Below are 19,441 nucleotides of genomic sequence, written 5' to 3' on the forward strand. Positions count from 1 at the left end.
TCCAAGCTGAAGAACCTTAACCTTTTTAGTCTTTCCTCATATGAGAGGAGTTCCATCCCCTTTATCAGTTTGGTTGCTCTTTTTTTACCTTTTCTAGTGCTGTTATATCTTTTTTGAGATAAGGAGACCAGAACTGAATGCAATAATCCAGGTGAGGTTGCCCTATTGAGTGATACAGAGGCATTATAACATTCTTACCCCCTCTTTTACAAAGGTGCACTCCTCAATGTCTCAGATACCGATCCGATGAAGAGAAGTTCTCTTATCCCTGGAAGCTTAGGATCGATGTGAATCAGAACGACGGTACCTCGATGCAGATTGTCTAGTTGATGAAGAATATTGATGCATCGAAGAAGGACATCAATGCTTCGATGAAGAGCAAACATGTTTTGATGAGAAGCGACGGTGCTGCAATGTTTAGGATCGATGCCTCGATGGAGAGCATCGATGTCTACTGTCAGATCGATGAGAGGTAGACTGATGCCTCGATGGAGATCTTGAATTGTGGCCTTGAGGAGCTATGCTTAAGCTAGATTAGTACCAAGGGAGTTGATGTTAGCATCGGTGTCGTGTGCAATTTAAACATGTCATCGATCTCCCTCCTGAAAACTCATTGAGTTGCTTCTCAATGAGTTTTCAGGAGGAAGATCGGTGACATGTTTAAATTGCACCCGACACCCTTGGCTCAACAGTTGGTAAAATTCTTGAAACATATGGCCTGATTGCAGGCTGCCATCTGGCAGCCAGTCGGGTCCCATGTGTTTAGAAAAATTGAGTGAGGATGGACCCCTATATTGTAGGTGTCTCTAATGTGTTTATGGAGACGCATAGGGATGCTTAAGCATGCCCAAGGCAGGGCATAGGCATAGTTTTGCCCTGAAGTGGCCTTTGGCATGCTTAAGCTTCCCTATGCGTCTTCGTAGGCGTGAGACAGACATCTTAAATGTAGGTCTGCAAAATGCTGGCCTACATTTAAGGCGTCTCTTCAGCAATGTAGATACGATTCTCTTTAGGACGCTGATGCGTGATTGACATTCTATCGGCAGTCACCTCTTAGGCGTCTGCCAGATCAGCATCTTATAGAGAATTGGGCCCTAACTGCATAGGAAAAAGTTTCCTTTCAATAAGTGTAGTGACAGGTAACATGGATGCACTTACGACCTCCTACCTAGGTACATGCATCTGCACAGTCTGCATCGGAGACAGCACATGGTACAGTCCAGGCCCTTTTCTTGCCATAACCTATCTGTTTCCTGTCCCATTTCAGGATAAGCAGATGCCCCAATTCTATAAACTTGATGTACAGGTTTTATATTTTGTGTACAAAGCTGCACATGCAAGTTACAGAATAATCCACTACACAGAAGGGAATGTCAGTCTCTGCACAAGCACTGAAGAGTCCAAATAAAGAGCAGAGAAGTCCAGGTCTTCAAGTTTCTTTATTTTTGATATACCGTCTATCAAAACAAATGTCCAGACGGTGTACAATAGAAAAAGATTGTAAGGGACAATTAAAATAGGTAAATAAAAGCAATATTTTATCAATAATCATATCAACCAAGCATTATAAGAATTGCCATACTGGTTCTAACAGTGGCCAACCCAGGTCCCAAATACCTGGCAGAAACCCAAAGAATAGCAACATTCCAGAGCTGAGATTGTGATGTCATAATGCCTCATTCTACCAATGCCTAAGAGCCAACCTCATCAGTGATGTCACAATGGCTTCATTATCCTATACATAAGAAATGCTAATTCTGGGACAGACTGAAGGTTCATCAAGCCCAGTATCCTGTTTCTATAAAGGCTACGTTTTGGCTAAAAAGCATGCCTCAGGCATCCTGGTGAATATCTTTGACTTAGGTGCACTCCATCTGCTCTGAATCTCTGAAGATTGCACTTAACTTTGAGCATGAATATTTGCGCCTGCCAAAACTGGTATAAATGCTCGCACCCAACTGCAAATGTAGGTATTCTATAACTGCACCTAATTTCTGAGAATGCCCCTGATCTGCCCAAGCCCCTCCCATGCCCACACCTCTTTAGAGTTGCGCACTATGAAATGTACATGCACATGTTATAGAAAAGGGCATATGGCAGATCTGTCCATAACTCCTAATTACAGCCAATTAAGTGCTTGGTAACACTTGTTTTCATCTAATTAGCTTGCATATGGATCTGTGATCTGCCCCCCAAATTGTGTGCCCAGCTTTGAACAACATATATAGCAGGGGTAGGCAATTCCGGTCCTCGAGAACCGGAGCCAGGTCAGATTTTCAGGATATCCACAATAAATATGCATGAGATAGATTTGCATCTCAAGGAGGCAGTGCATGCAAATCCATCTCATATATATTCATGGTGGATATCCTGAAAACCTGTCCTGGCTCCGGCTCTCGAGGACCGGAATTGCCTACCCCTGATATATAGAATCCAGGGATAGTCCATGCAATTCCATTAATAATTTTGCTGCATTAAATGGCTTTTGTGATTTCTGACCTACCTTAGTATAACAGCCTCCTTCTCAGTTATCTTTAATTTCTTATGGTTTATTTGAACAAGTTTATTAGGATTTTATATACCGCCTATCAAGGTTATCTAAGCCAGTGGTTCCCAACCCTGTCCTGGAGGACCGCCGGCCAGTCAGGTTTTTGGGATAGCCCTAATGAATATGCATGAGAGAGAATTGCATATAATGGAGGTGAAAGGCATGCAAATCTACTCCATGCATATTCATTAGGGCTATCCCAAAAACCTGACTGGCTGGTGGTCCTCCAGGACAGGGTTGGGAACCACTGATCTAAGCGGTTTTTACAATCAGGTACTCAAGCATTTTCCCTATCTGTCCCGGTGAGCTCACAATCTATCTAACGCAGGGATCTCAAAGTCCCTCCTTGAGGGCCGCAATCCAGTCGGGTTTTCAGGATTTCCCCAATGAATATGCATTGAAAGCAGTGCATGCACATAGATCTCATGCATATTCATTGAGGAAATCCTGAAAACCCGACTGGATTGCAGCCCTCAAGGAGGGACTTTGAGACCCCTGATCTAACGTATGTACCTATTTTTCTAAACTGCTATCTAGGCTGTGCCCAGGCTACGTTGTAATACAGGGTACATCCACATGAAACACATTGCTTAGAATGATACTGAATTGTCAGACCGTGATAACTGTACTAGCAATCTCTAACGGTGGTAAAGTTTGAGAGGGAAAGGGCTAATCTCTCTCGAATTTACAAGCGTAGCGAGTTCCACTTTGAAACCTAATAGCTAGCACATTTCTACAGCTAAGATTGATCTCCTTGTTGCACTCGGCAAGAGCTGAGCAGATGCCGAGTACTTTGTTTTCCAGACACCCTTGACAATTTTTGATGTCCTCATCGATAATCATATCCTGCTGTTTTGCCGCTAAGAGCTCGGAGACATTCAGCACGATTTATGAAAACTATGAATCTGCTGCGGCGAAGTTCCGAGGAAAGGTTCGTAAGAAGTCCTTATTTATCATTTCTCTCTTTCTGTAAATGGCCATTAATGTGGACTCAACAGGGTAAGCTAATTTTAGTGGTATAAACAGTACACTGCAGATAGTTCAGAATACCACAGCTAGACTGATAACTGGAACATCAAGATATGAGCATATTACTCCATATCTCAGACAACTGCATTGGCTGCCAGTTTCAATACATAGCAATTATGTTATGTCATCAATTTTTTTATGGTATGATCCCTAAGTTTTTTAAGAGTTTGATGTTTGGGTATCAGCCATTAAGATCATTGCGCTCTGAAAGTTCAGCATTGCTGAAAACAAAGGCTAATCCTAAATATGTGGAAACGAAGGCCACGACTTTCACAGGTGCAGGAGTTAAGTTGCGGAATAGCCTTGTTGGTCAAATTCGAAAATGTAGAGACGGGAACTCAGGTAGGAAAATGTTAAAAACACAACTATTTGTAGATGCATTTCTTTGAGCAATTGACCTTATGCAAGGATTGAATCTGTTTGTTTTTGTTCCTATCTTGTTCTGATTTTTATAATATTTTATGTATGCAACTTTTTGTCAACCGTTTATTGGAAAAAACCGGTATAGAAATTTAATAAATAAATAAGTAATTCAGGAAGGACCTAAATTCCCTTCTTTGCCAATGGGGAAAAATAATAAGAACATAATAATTGCTGCTGCTGGGTCACACCGGTGGTCCATCCTGCCCAGCAGTTTGCTCACACGGAGGCCCTCAGGTCACAGACCAGTGCTCTAAATGAGTCCAGCCTCACCTGCGTATGTTCCAGTTTGGCAGGAACTTGTCAAATTTTGTCTTGAAACTTTGGAGGGTGTTTTCCCCTATAATAACCTCCGGAAGAGCGTTCCAGTTTTCCACAACTCTCTGGGTGAAGAAGAATTTCCTTACGTTTGTACGGAATCTATCCCCTTTCAACTTTAGAGAGTGCCCTCTCGTTCTCCCTACCTTGGAGAGGGTGAACAACCTGTCTTTATCTACTAAGTCTATTCCCTTCAGTATTTTGAACATTTCGATCAAGTCCCCTCTCAGTCTCCTCTTTTCAAGGGAGAAGAGGCCCAGTTTCTCCAATCTCTCACTGTACGGCAACTTCAGCCCCTTCACCCCCCTTCAGCCCCTTCAGCCCCTTAACCATTTTAGTCGCTCTTTTCTGAACCCTTTCAAGTAGTACTGTGTCCTTCTTCGTGTACGACGACCATTGCTGGATGCAATACTCCAGGTGAGGGCGCACCATAGCCCGGTACAGCGGCATGATAACCCTCTCCGATCTGTTTGTGATCCCCTTCTTAATCATTCCTAGCATTCTGTTTGCCCTGTTTGCTGCCACCGCGCATTGTGCCGATGGCTTCATCGACTTGTTGATCAGAACTCCCAAGTCTCTTTCCTGGGAGGTCTCCAAGTACCGCCCCAGACATCCTGTATTCGTGTATGAGATTTTTGTTACCGACATGCATCACTTTACACTTATCTACGTTGAACCTCATTTGCCATTTCAATGCCCATTTCTCAAACTTGATTATGTCACATTGCAGATCTTCACAATCCCCCTGTGTCTTCACTACTCTGAATAACTTCGTATTGTCCACAAATTTAATCACCTCACTCGTCATACCAATGTCCAGATCGTTTATAAAGATGTTGAAGAGCACAGGTCCAAGCATTGAGCCCTGCGGCACCCCACTGGTGATGCTCTTCTAGTCTGAGTATTGTCCATTTACCTACACTCTGTTTCCTATGCTCCATCCAGTTTTTAATCCACATGAGTATTTAACCCTCGATTCCATGACTCACAATTTTCCAAAGTAGTCATTCATGCGGAACCTTATCGAACACCTTCTGAAAATCCAGATATACAATGTCGACCGAGTCGCCCTTGTCTATCCGCCTGTTTGCTCCCTCGAAGAAGGGCAGCAAGTTCATCAGACAAGATCTGCCTTTGCTGAAACCGTGCTGGCTGGTCCTCATCAGACCGTGTCCGTCAAGGTGATCAATGATGCAGTCCTTTATCAGCGCCTCTACCATCTTTCCCAGTACCGAAGTTAGTCTCACTGGTCAGTAGTTTCCCGGATCTCCCCCGGATATTATTGTTGTTTCAAAAGGTAAAACATTTGTGTTGGTTAGAAAATCCATTCTCAAATTGTACAATGTTACCCTGCATTGCTCGGATGTTGCATCTGAAGAAGAAGCCTGGGGGTTCTTGGAGAGTTACGTACTGCAACACCCTTATTTTTGCTGGTCTCACAATAGGTATCGAAATATCCCAAGTCTCTTATTTTTTTCCTCCAGAACTTCAAATGGGAGGAAATATTTTTTCATTCAAAGAATAGTTAAGCTCTGGAACTCATTTGCCAGAAGATACAACAGTGATTAGCATAGCTAGGTTTAAAAAAAGGTTTGGACAAGTTCCTGGAGAAAAGGTCCACAGTCTGCTACTGAGACAGACGTGAGGGAAGCTTCTCCTCCTCCCTGGCATCTAGCAGCACACCTGGAATCTCCCAGGTCATTCTAATATAACGCGGCATACATTTTGTGATGCACTGCTGTAAAGGAATGTAAGTACCTACCTTTCTTTATAGGATACTGTTGTAACAGTGAAAATGTGCACTTATAAGTGTGTGTGCCTGTGCCAGAGATATGTGTGTAACTCCCCTTCCTCTCCTTAATACACCACAGACCTCCCTTTTTGACTCCCAGCGCCTTCCTTCCAATTGCAGCACAGAAGTACAGCGCTGCATGACAGGTGCTTATTTACAGATTAATATATAGGCAGAATTTTGTGCATATGTGCACAGCTATACATTTATATGCCATTACTCTAACAAATTGTATGCATAATCACCGTGTAACTGTGTGTGGGTGTACTTTATAGAATAGCTTATGCTTATCCATCTTAAAACACCATCAGGGTTCTTATTGGAAAAGGTTTAGTTGGAACCTAATTGCAGGCTTTCATTTGGAATCAGTTATCCTTCAGTCTATCCCCTGTTAAAAGACATCATTCATTGCACAGTTTTCTTATACAGAAGCTAACCAGTTCCCTGCAATGTTCTATTACCTGGGATCTGGGCCTTCCAGGGAATGATTAATTTTTTCATACTGACACGTGAAAATACCTCTTGGTTGTCTCCCTTCGGGCTTTCTCAGCATCTTTCAGCAATGTGCAAGCACACAGTGACCAGGAAGAGCAACTTAAGATCTAATTTCACGGCATAGACAGTCGAATACCGGTTTCCCACAAGGATCTGCTTTGTCTGCAGTGTTGTTTAATCTCTACTTGCTAACTCTGTGCAATCTGACGAAAGAACAAGGTGTATCGTATTGGCTTTATGCCACTGATATACAACTTTTCTTTAAATATCTTCTTAAAGGTCTGTATGTTATTAATCATCCACAAGTGTCCTGTCAAGTTATTCCACAATTTTACTCCTGCCGCCAAAATGGCTCTGGCCTACTGATAGCATATCTTACTAACATTTGCTTCCTCTGTTGTTCAAGCGTACTTGAATTATCTTAAGTGTTGGACATACTCTTCGATGACAATTGTCTTGCTGAGGCCCTTACAAGCTTGTATAATATATTTGGATTCAGTCCTGCCGTGCTTACTGAAATTCTTAAACTGGCTTGAACCTAACTACGCCCTCTGAGTTCTATTCACAGTAGGAGGTAAACTAAGACACAAGGAAGCTCTACAGTTTGCATCTTCCAGCTAGAACTTTCTGTAGAGTTTGTTCTGATTAGGAAACACTAACACCAGGAAGCAAAAAAACTTACCATTAAGATATTTTCCCCCGTAATCTCTATAGCTATAATTAAGTGACGATAGTGATTCCAGGGCATGAATGATGATTGATAGAAATAAAAGGTGCAGATTAAGAGAAGGATAATTTTACTTCAGACAAAGAAATTCCGAGTAGAATAAGAAATTCAAAGCACTTCTATGAGTAAGATTGAATGACTCATTAGCTGAAAGCCAAAAAAAAACAAACATACCACGTGAACTAGTGAAAAGGTGAAGGTATAAGGTTTAGTGGGGGGGGGGCGAAGGTTTGCCGGCAGGAGGGCTTTGGATCCCCCCTGCTGGTTTGGGGTTTAGTTGGGGGATGGGGGGAGGTTTGCCGGCAGGAGGGCTTGGAATTCCTCCTGCCAGGCATCACGCGGGTGTTGGGGGGGGGGGTGTTGGCAGGGATGTGTGTCACTGCGGGGAGGGGGGGTGTTTCCAGGATTCTGTAACCGGCGTTGTTTAGGCGTTGGGACTTGGGTGATATTTTGGTTGGAAATGTGTCTTAAGGATAGACGTAGTGGTGGTTTGGGCGATTAAACTAGTCAACATAGAGGTAGGCTATTCTCAAAAAAACCCCACCCTCATTATGGATGTGTGTTTAAGAATGGACATTTCCCTGCTGCCTGCTTTCTGCATCTAGGGACTTAGGCCAAAAGGGGCCTTACACATTTTTTAAAATTATGCCCCTCCACACTTTTATATTTGTGCTGTCCAATGATCTCTGTTGTTTGGGAGTTACTCTGCAGTATATACAAAGGCAATCACTTTCTCAGTTAGGACACCCTCTGCCTAGTTCTGTCTCCTAATCCTACAATTCCACCTCTGCACTCCCTCTATAAAATGACATTGACCAAAATGTTTCGACACCTCACTTTCTCCCCCCCCCCCCCTTTTAAGAAGCCACGTTAATTCCTTATGAAGTGGGACCAGGGGGGTATTCTATAACAGGGGCAGGAAAGAAAAAGGCAGAATGACAGGTGGATTCAAAGTGAGCTCGGAAAGAAGGAGGCTATATTAGACACTGGTTGTGAAGTTGGTCGAAGAGAGTAGCCAGGGACATTAGACGATAGTCGAGCAGATAGATGTGAGGGAATCCCTGACATTTAGGCGTCTACCTGGCATTACAGATTTCTAAATGCAGCAAAGCTGGACTCCAAAATTTGAGTGGCCTGGTGAAGGGCAACACAAGCAGCTTAAAACTTTAGGATGGTAGTGCAAGCAGGGCAGGATTATAGCATAGGCAAACTAGGCATGGGCCTAGGGCCCAAATATTTAGGAGGGGCCCTCTCAAATCACAGGGCAGAATTTTTCCCTGGTACGTCAGCTGCTGCCACAGAGAAGAGAATCGGGAGGGCGGAGAGCCATTGTTCATCATGGAGGTCTGTCTATTCTTCCTCACTCCCTGTGTACTGCCTTTTAGTCAGCAGGGGGAGCCAGCGAGCAAGGCCTCTTGTCTGCTGTTTCCTCCTCTGCCAGTTTTCCTCTGTAGTCAGAATCATGCAAGGCTCCATTTGTGGGAGCTTTCAAATATATTTAAATTACAGTGAGGGACTCCAACATACCTGTTTGCCTAGGGCCCAACAAAGAATTAATCCTGCCCTGAGTGCAAGTAGAGACAGAGCAGAAAATAACATAGAAACACACAAAATGAAGGCAGATAAAGACCATATGGCCTATCTAGTTTGCCTATGTATGCCATCTACTATCTCTTCCTCTACCTTAGAGATCCAACGTACTTGTCCCAAGCTTTCTTGAATTCAGACACATTTTTTGTCTCCACCACCTCCACAGGGGGGCCATTCTGTGCATTCAACACCCTTTCCATAAAAAAATATGTTATTAGGTTGCTTCTCAATCTATCCACTTTCAGCTTCTTCCTATGTCCACTAATTTCAGAGTTTTCTTTCAATTGAAAGAGGATCATCTTCTGTGCCATGTTTTGGCATCATGCGTTTAATTGATAAGACATTCGAACTTATACTTTATATGCAGTAAGACTGAGTGTCCCCTGAGGAATGCATACAGGTATGCCGAACCTGGATCCTTGTTGGGGCAGTACACATTTTAAGAATGTAAATTGTTTGGTGGAAGGACATCTCTCTTGCCTTTTTCCTTGGTCTATTATTTTCGTAAGGCAAGATCCTCTCTTTGTTTGGCTCGCTGGTTTGACAATCAAGCCATGAACTGGTGATATAGTAATGGTTTACCCATCCAGTCTGGTTTACAAGGACTACAGGAGAATGAGAGGTGAGGGAGTAGTGCTGGACCCACAGAGAAAGGAACAGAGGAAGGGGAAAGAGACTGAACTGGTGGGGAATGGATGCTGAACCTGCGGAAGGGGAGGGGGGGAAGAGAGGGGTGCCAGAAGTGATGTGATGTGGATGGTGCCACCAAAGCATGTTGGCTCAGAGTGTGCCACTATCCCTTGAGCCGGTTCTAGGTGATCTGTTATAGAATTTCCCCCTGTAGGTGTGTTGGGAGAGATAAGAGCTATACCAATATAAGATGGAGTCATAGATTCCATGTGAGGACAGCATTAAGAAGTAGACTGGGATTAATGGTATGAGAAGCAGTGGCAAGAACGAGGGTGATGAACTGAGCAGTGATCACTGGCTATATCTACAAAAAGATCACTAGACACTTTAGATGGGTCCTTCTTAATGGTATAGAGAGAATGAGTCAAGGATTGCTTGGATTTGAAGAAACTCAAGGTAATGGATGTAGAAAGCATAAATAATTTGGATGTAAATGGCAGGAGACCAAGAGAGGACAATAGTTTACCTGACAGGTAGAGTTTGCCGAATGTTTTTGAGGTGTTGTATAATCACAGCATATTTGAAGGTGGTATGATCAGTTGACCAAATGTGACATTCTTGGTCAACAAATTTAATTAGTGTCACTCACATAACAGATTCTTAACAGACTTGTGATGAAAAGTGAAATTATTTACTGAATCATGGCATTTGGAAGAGTTACAAACTTATAACAAAACAAACATAATGCCTTAATGAGTAATGTTCTCCGTAAAATGACCAGGCTTACCTTTACTTGCTGAAGAGAAAATTCTTTTTCTGTCTTTTTCTGAAATTTACCCAACTGCCCACTCATGAAAATTGCATTTAGGTATCGTAATAAAGAACTGAGGCAGAGAGGGAGGAGGATTTGTTGTCACTGAATAAACAAATGTGAATAAATTAGCCAATCACTTGATAACATTCTGTGATTCATTTCAGATTGAACTAGTTAACTGAGATAACCCACTTTATCACTTATTAACGCTTTATGGTTTTGTTTTCAAAGAGCCATTCTGGTACAGAGGACTTAGGGTTTTAGCCAGGTACTAGTGACCTGGATTGACCACCGTGAGGACGGGCTACCGGGCTTGATGGACCATTGGTCTGACCCAGTAAGGCTGTTCTTATGTTAGGAAAAAAGCAAAAAGAGAAGCCACAGAAAGAACTTTACATTTCTGAAGGTTGCAAATGATTCCTGATAATAAGGTTTCATTTCTTTGATTGTAGCCTGTTGACAATAAAATAAAAAAAAGTTCAAACTCAAATGTACCATTTATTGTCCTGGAATCTGTTTGAATGCAACTTGCTTGTTTTGTTACAACCAGATTTCCCAAAATGATAAAAATGCAATATGGCATTGGCACCCTAATTCTATAAAAAGTGCTAAAAATTGCACATGTAAATATGATTCAAAGCAAAAAACGGCACCAAATGCAGTACTATCAAAGCTGTAAATACCTCCACCAGTCTCAATATCAAGTCACCTACGTTCCTCAGATTGCTACACCGATATATAGTGTGGTAGCATATCCTCACTGGAACGTTCTTTTGTGTGACATTGTGATCTAAATTGTTTAAACTTATTATAATGAACTGTTAATAATTTATAAAGATATACTGTGCATTTAAAGTGACTTATCTTTTGCACCGGGTCTGCTTCATTCCCCATTTCACATGTGGCGCAGTGGTTGGATCTACAGCCTCAGCACCCTGGGGTTGTGGGTTTAAACCCCGCGGTTTGGTGGGGAATGAAGCAGACCCGGTGCAAAAGATAAGTCACTTTAAATGCACAGTATGTCTTTATAAATTATTAACAGTTCATTATAATAAGTTTAAACAATTTAGATCACAATGTCACACAAAAGAACGTTCCAGTGAGGATATGCTACCACACTATATATTGGTGTGGCAATCTGAGGAACGTAGGTGACTTGATATTGAGACATGTAAATATGAGCATGCTCCCAATTTGAATATCTCGGTCAGCGAATTGGCTAGACAGCGCCGATATTCATTGGCTGACTGGCTAAGTGTAGTGACTAGATAGACCCACCTAAAATACAGGTCTATCTTTGGCTGCTATGCCTTAGCTGACCGGTCGATGAATATCTGCTTGGCCGGCTATATCTACAGCGGCCGCACTTAACCCTGAAATTCAATGCTGGTGGCTGGATTCAGCCCTGGCATTGAATATCTTGGTTCATTGTTGACCGCGGGAGGTAGCAGGGCTGCTTCCTGTGGTCTGAATATTGGCCCCAGAAAGTCCAGAAACATAAGGAAAACTGAGAGAGAGAGAGAGACTGAGAGAGAGAGAGAGACAGTCTCTCTCTCTGTCTCTCTCTCAGTCTCTCTCTGAGACAGAGACAGAGAGAGAGAGACAGAGAGAGAGAGACAGAGAGAGAGAGACAGAGAGAGAGAGAGAAAGAGACAGAGAGAGAGAGAGACAGAGAGAGAGAGACATTCAACCCAGGTCCTCATAGTGTATCTGAGCAAAATCCAGTGTGTAACTGATTATAAGTGTTTCAAGTTTCAAGTTTATTAGGATTTTTTTATATACCGCCTGTCAAGGTTATCTAAGTGGTTTTTACAATCAGGTACTCAAGCATTTTCCCTCTCTGTCCTGGTGGGCTCATAATCTATCTAACGTACCTGGGACAATGAAGGATTAAGTGACTTGCCTATGAAGGATTAAGTGACTTGCCCAGGGTCACAAGGAGCAGCGCGGGGTTTGAACCCACAACCCCAGGGTGCTGAGGCTGTAGATCCAACCACTGCGCCACATGTGAAAAAAATTAGATTTGAGTATGAATTTACGTTTCTTCAAGGATAATTCCTTATGAAGTGGGACCAGGAGGGTATTCTATAACAGGGGCAGAAAAGAAAAAGGCAGAATAGCAGATGGATTCAAAGTGAGCTCAGAAAGGAGGAGGCCATATTAGACACTGGTTGTGAAGTTAGTCGAAGAGAGTAGCCAGGGACGTGAGACGATAGTCGAGCAGATGGATGTGTAGGAATCCCTGACATTTAGGCATTCACCTGGCATTATAGATTCCTAAATGCAGCAAGGTTGGACATAACATACAGTATTCTGTAAGTTGGGCGCAGAAGTGGAAGGAGGAGAAAAATCCCCTGGGGTAAGATGCTCGAAAAAGGGAGGAAGCAAGAAGTTAGACCAGCTAGTGTTGTTAAGTGGATATTTGTCTATTATGTCTCCCTTTTTAAAAATATAATTTGTAAAATGCTTAGAAACCATGATTTGCGTTTAATCAAAAATTTTAATAAACTTGAATTTTGTAAGTGATACGATAAGATGCAGATAACCAATGTGCGGATTTAAGTAATGGTGTAACATGGTCATATATTTTGTGTCTTGTTATAAGTTTTATGGTGACATTTTGAATCAATTGAAGTCTTTTTAAGTCTTTTACTTGTATTCCTTAGTTACAATAATCTAAGCGACACAAGTTATGGCCAGTCCTAGTAGAGCCAGCAAGGGCAGTGTAGTCAACCATAGAGATGGGGACTCAGGCCCATATCTGACTAACTACTACATTTGTGATGGAGAGTGTGAGCCCCAAACTCTGCAATCTAGGAATATTAGCGTATATAAGACAGGGAGTGAAGGGGAGCCTGAAAGGTATTCAGGGGGAAGTCCCGTGGGGAGTTTTCTCTTTTGCTTCCTGAAAACACTGGCATGTCTAAAAGAGGGAAATCTTAAAGCTGATTGGTCTTAGAGCTTTGCAGGACGGATGGGTGAATGTGTAGAGCATGGAAAGTTCGAAGAAGGGAACTTAGTAAGGTACACTGGGCAAGGTCGGGCAGCACCACACCTTAGCCGAGAGGGAGAGAATCGCACATGACGGCACAGAGCAGTTCAGAGAGGACTGTGCTATCAGTGAATTAGGTGGCGGTTCATAGACAACGGCGCGAAAGACAAAGGCGCGCCCGGACAATTGAGCGCAGCACGGAGGCGCGCGCTGCTCTAAATTACTTTTTTTAGGGCTCCGACGGGGGGGGGCGTGGGGGGGAACCCCGCCGCTTTACTTAATAGACATCGCGCCGGCGTTATGGGGGGTTTGGGGGGTTGTAACCCTCCACATTTTACTGTAAACTTAACTTTTTCCCTAAAAACAGGGAAAAAGTGAAGTTTTCAGTAAAATGTGGGGGGTTACAACCCCCCACAACGCGGTGCGATGTCTATTAAGTAAAGTGGGGGGGTTCCCCCCCACCCCCCTCCCGTCAGAGCCCTAAAAAAAGTAATTTAGAGTGGCGCACGCCTCCACGCTGCGCTCAATTGTCTGGGCGCGCCTTTGTCCCGGCGCGCTTTTGACCTGACACTCTAGGTGGCTGGGGGCAAAGGACTCGGGGGACAGGGAACACTAACTCACTGGTGTGGAGAGCTGGTTTATATCTAATTAAACTCTTTGGCCTCTTTAAAGTCATTGCCTCGGAGGTGGGGGAGGGGGGATGTCCCAAAGGTAAATAGCCCAAAGAGGGAGATGATAGCATTCTCCCCTCTGCCAAGAGAGGGTGTTTGGGCTGAAGATCTTTACGTTTGTCCCCATGAACCATTTTAATAGCCTTCCTCTGGACCAACTCCATCCTTTTTATATCTTTTTGAAGGTGTGGCCTCCAGAATTGTACACAATATTTTAAATGAGGTCTCACCAAACTCTTATGCAGAGACATCAATACCTCCTTTTTTCTAGTGGCCATACCTCTCCCTATGCACCCTAGCATCTTTCTAGCTTTCACTGTCATCTTTTCAGCCTGTTTGGTCACCTTAAGGTCATCACATAGAATCACACCCAAGTCCTGCTCTTCTGTCGTGCACATAAGTTCTTCACCCTCTAAACCGTACTGTTCCCTCGGGTTTTTACAGCCCAAATGCATGACCGTGCATTTCTTAGCATTAAATCTTAGCTGCCAAATTTCAGGCCATAATGTTAGGCACCAGTATTTTAGGCCTGGGTTTAATTGGCCTAATTTTCCGGCGCCTAACACAGACACTTACTGGTGCCTGAGGCAATCCACAGCCAATCTCTGCCCCCTAACCACACCTACTTTTCAGGTAGTCACGGGTAGGTACTTCGGTGTGGACCAGGGGTGTCAAAGTCCCTCCTCGAGGGCCGCAATCCAGTCAGCTTTTCAGGATTTCCCCAATGAATATGCATGAGATCTATTTACATGCACAGCTTTCATTGTATGCTAATAGATCTCATGCATATTCATTGGGGAAATCCTGAAAAGCTGACAGGATTGCGGCCCTCAAGGAGGACTTTGGCACCTCTGGTGTGGACAATACATAGTGCCGATCGATGTAGGTGTCTACTGGAAAGTTAAATTTTTTAAACTGGTGTTTAATGGTGCTGTTCAATTAACAGCGCTGACTGAACCAATGAAAAAATTAAGTTAGGCTAGGGTTACCTTATGGCCCCAGAAAAAGAAGGACGGATCGAGACATCCGAGTTTTACTTCTACTGAAAGCAATGGAAGTAAAATCCAGATGTCTCAATCCATCCTCCTTTTTCTGGAGCCATAGGGTAACCCTAAGTTAGGCGTTTACATCAGTAGGCATCCCGATCTAAATTGATGATACGTTGATGATACTGGTAGGTACCATTGATAGAATCAGGGCCTTACTGTCTAGTCAATGGGTGTTGGTAGGGGCTCCCATGCTAATGGCCATGCACTAATTGGGAAATTAGCATGGTACCATTAATTTTCTCTCTAAGCCAAAGGTGTCAAAGTCCCTCCGTGGGCCGCAGTCCAGTCGGGTTTTCAGGATTTCCCCAATGAATATGCATGAGATCTATTTGCATGCACTGCTTTCATTGTATGCTAATAGATCTCGTGCATATTCATTGGGGAAATCCTGAAAACCTGACTGGATTGCGGCCCTCTAGGAGTGTCGCTCACAGATTTTACATGGTTGCTCACAAAATTACTTGCAAATCTAGAAAATTGTTTTTTTTTTAGAAAAATATAATTGTCTTCCAATAGAGATGCAGAACTTTTAGCCAATCACACTGCAGCTTAGAAGCACAGCGAAGATAGTATACATTTTGAGGGCACTTACCAAAATATTTAATCCTTGTCTTCAAACATGAAAACAAATTCAAAGTGCAAGCAGCATTTGCCTCAGAAAGACCTTGTACATAAGAAAATAAGAGTTGTCATACTGGGATAGATCAAAGGTCCATCAAGCCTAGTATCCTGTTTCCAACAGTGGTCAAATCAGGTCACAAGTACTTGGCAAAATCCTTTAGAGCTTTGTAATTTGGCTGTAGTTTGAGTCATGTCTTTTAAAGATTAACAATAAGCAATTTTTGATCTGATTTTTGTTTTTGATGGAGGAAAGGAGATGTACCAAGATAACTGTGAAGTAAAAACAGAACGAAGTGGAAGAAAGTTGGAATGAAACTGTGGAAAAGTTAGAGCAGAACTTTAACGTTAACTGTAAAAAAATGCTTTGTGGCCTCTGAGATAGGCAAATTATATAAACAGACCACTAAAACCTAGGAAAATAGCCAAAAATAAGTAATAATTAAACATTCAAAAGTATAGTACAATGGTAGGCAATTCCAGTTCTTGAGAGCCGGAGCCAGGTCAGGTTTTCAGGATATCCACAATAAATATGCATGAGATAGATTTGTATCTCAAGGAGGCAGTGCATGCAAATCCATTTCATACATATTCATTGTGGATATCCTGAAAACCTGACCTGGCTCTGGCAATCGAGGACCGGAATTGCCTACCCCTGGTATAGTAAAACCTTGGATTGCAAGTAACTTGGTATACAAGTGTTTGACAAGCAAAACATTTTATTAAATTTTAACTTGATAAACAAGCAAGGTCTTGCAATAAAAGTACATTCAATATACACGCGTCACATCATCACAACTGAGCCAATGGTTCCTCTCTCTCTCCCTGTCTGACACCGCAGGAGTGTAGTGACTGTTCTAAACAAACAAGGTCTTTGCAATACGAGTACATACATTATTTTGTATTAAAGTTTTTGGGTTGTGGAGTTCCATTATTTCTTATGGGGAAATTCGCTTTGATGTCCGGGGCGGTACTTGGAGAGACCTCCCAGGAAAGAGATTTGGGAGTTCTGATTGACAAGTCGATGAAGCCGTCTGTACAATGCGCTGCGGCAGCAAAAAGATCGAACAGAATGCTAGGAACGATAAAGAAGGGGATCACAAACAGATCAGAGAAGGTTATCACGCCTCTGTACTGAGCCATGGTGTGCCCTCTCACCTGGAGTACTGCATCCAGCACTGGTTGCTGTACATGACGAAGGACACGGTACTACTAGAGAGGGTCCAGAGAATAGCAACTAAAATGGTTAAGGGGCTGGAGGAGTTGCCGTACAGTGAGAGATTGGAGAAACTGGGCCTCTTCTCCCTTGAAAAGAGGAGACTGAGAGGGGACATGATTGAAACATTCAAAATACTGAAGGGAATAGACTTAGTAGATAAAGGCAGACTGTTCACCCTCTCCAAGGTTGGGAGAACGAGAGGGCACTCTCTAAAGTTAAAAGGGGATAGATTCCGTACAAACGTAAGGAAGTTCTTCTTCACCCAGAAGTGGTGGAAAACTGGAACGCTCTTCCGGAGGCTGTTATAGGGGAAAACACCCTCCAGGGATTCAAGACTAAGTATATAAAGACAGGTTGTTCAACCTCTCCAAGGTAGGGAGAACAAGAGGGCACTCTCTAAAGTTGAAAGGGGATAGATTCCGTACAAACGTAAGGAAGTTCTTCTTCACCCAGAGAGTGGTGGAAAGCTGGAACGCTCTTCCGGAGTCTGTTGTAGGGGAAAATACCTTCCAGGGATTCAAGACTAAGTTAGACAAGTTCCTGGTGAGCAAGAGCGTGTGTTGGTAGGGCTAGTCTCGGTTGGAGCGCTGGTCTTTGACCTGGGGGCTGCCGCGTGAGCGGACTGCTGGGCACGATGGACCACTGGTCTGACCCAGCAGCGGCAATTCTTATGTTCTTATGTTTACTAAGTAATTGTTTGCAGCTATATGGGCATTTTTCAGTGGCAAATAACGGGTTATCTTTGCTGAATATGGCTGGTTATTCAAAAACAGCTAATTTAGGCAGATCGGATTAAGTGCTGATATTGAGTTTATTTCTCTACTAAAGTAAGAGGGGGGCATTGTTGGGAGACAGCAGTCTAGAGAGAGACTTGGGTGTGCTGGTGGATGCATCACTGAAGCCATCTGCACAGTGCGCAGCAGCCTCGAAAAAAGCCAACAGGATGCTGGGCATCATAAAGAGGGGCATAACAACCAGGACACGGGAAGTCATCATGCCATTGTATCGAGCGATGGTGCGTCCACATCTGGAATACTGCGTTCAGTATTGGTCGCCGTACCTCAAGAAGGACATGGCGGTACTTGAGAGAGTCCAAAGGAGAGCAACGAAACTGGTAAAAGGGCTGGAACACTGCCCATACGCTGAGAGGTTGGATAGGCTGGGGCTCTTCTCTCTGGAAAAAAGGAGGCTCAGGGGAGATATGATAGAGACCTTCAAGATCATGAGGGGCATAGAGAGGGTGGATAGGGACAGATTCTTCAGGCTGAAGGGGACAACAAGTACGAGGGGGCATTCGGAGAAACTGAAGGGAGATAGGTTCAAAACAAATGCAAGGAAGTTTTTTTTCACCCAAAGGGTCGTGGACACTTGGAATGTGCTACCGGAGGAAGTGATCAGGCAGAGTACGGTACAGGGATTCAAACAGGGATTGGACGGATTCCTGAGGGATAAAGGGATCGTGGGATACTGAGAGAGGTGCTGGGATGTAACACAGGTATAGAAAGCTAACCAGGTAATAAGTATAGAAACCCAACAGGTCATGCATGTGCAAGACCGGAGGGTTAGGACTACGATGGGAAGATAGGACTTCAATGAGAAACCAAGATGGCAAGGGAGCCCCTTCTGGTGATTCAGACAGGTCGTGACCTGTTTGGGCCGCCGTGGGAGCGGACTGCCGGACAGGATGGACCTATGGTCTGACCCGGCGGAGGCACTGCTTATGTTCTTATGTTCTTAACACTATAAGCTGACCAATATTTGTACTTGAAAAAAATCACTGCAGGTTCCTCTCATAGGATCTAGCCGCTACATGCCACAAGATTCATTAAAATGCTGCATCGCCATCGTATCCAACAGAGCCTGAAAAATCTTTAGAATTGCCCAAATAGTATCCAAGCCAGCAAATATGTAATAATGTAAATAATGAAAGACCATATTTTACCTCCGAGCAAAATAGCCTCTGCACACATGGACCTCAGCTAATGAAACCTGAAATCAAAAACCACGGTGCTTTTACAAAGGCGGACTTTGCTGATGTTATATCATTCCAAATTTACAGGCATAAATCCTGGCCAAACTTTTGTATCAGAAGCATTTATTTGGAACACTCAGTTTACCATATACATTTGTATGTCAATCAAAACCACGCAGTATGCCACATATTCATCCAATGCCCTGTCTCAAAGCATCCACAAGAGACATTGGGCCTTTCGAAAGCCGAACTGATGATGATTTAAGCACTCATTTCGACCAACAGATTTGACTAATACTGGCTTAACACTATTTTCCCCAAAACTTTTCCGTATTGGGCTTTAATTAGTCATCTGGTCGACACGTATACCTCGCTTCTTCATTAGAGGCTTAATCGTGGATTGTTTACATCCTTCTCGTTATACTCCTTCTTCTAGAGATTTATTTTATTTATGCACGTATATTTTAAATAAGTGAAAAAGCAAAGAAAATGCAAGACATACCCAATGCAGGCGACCACACTTAGCTGATAAGGTTCAGGTTTTAGAATGGCTCCGA

The 19,441-nt window shown here is 43.2% G+C and overlaps 1 protein-coding gene across 3 annotated transcripts in view; it reads right to left on the reverse strand.

The window, feature by feature from the left end:
• LOC117369244 (acyl-coenzyme A synthetase ACSM3, mitochondrial-like) overlaps positions 1-19,441 on the reverse strand; it is a 168,868-nt gene that overhangs the window by 82,971 nt on the left and 66,456 nt on the right. For 2 of the 3 annotated variants that reach the window (XR_004541104.1, XM_033963510.1), the window contains exon 2: positions 10,337-10,465. The exons of the other annotated variant lie outside the window; for it this stretch is intronic. The gene's annotated coding sequence lies outside the window, so the exon portion shown is untranslated. The remainder of the gene's footprint in view (positions 1-10,336; positions 10,466-19,441) is intronic. 3 annotated transcript variants of the gene reach the window in all.

The sequence above is a fragment of the Geotrypetes seraphini genome, chromosome 11 (genome assembly GCF_902459505.1).
Source record: "Geotrypetes seraphini chromosome 11, aGeoSer1.1, whole genome shotgun sequence".
NCBI classification, from domain to species: Eukaryota; Metazoa; Chordata; class Amphibia; order Gymnophiona; family Dermophiidae; genus Geotrypetes; species Geotrypetes seraphini.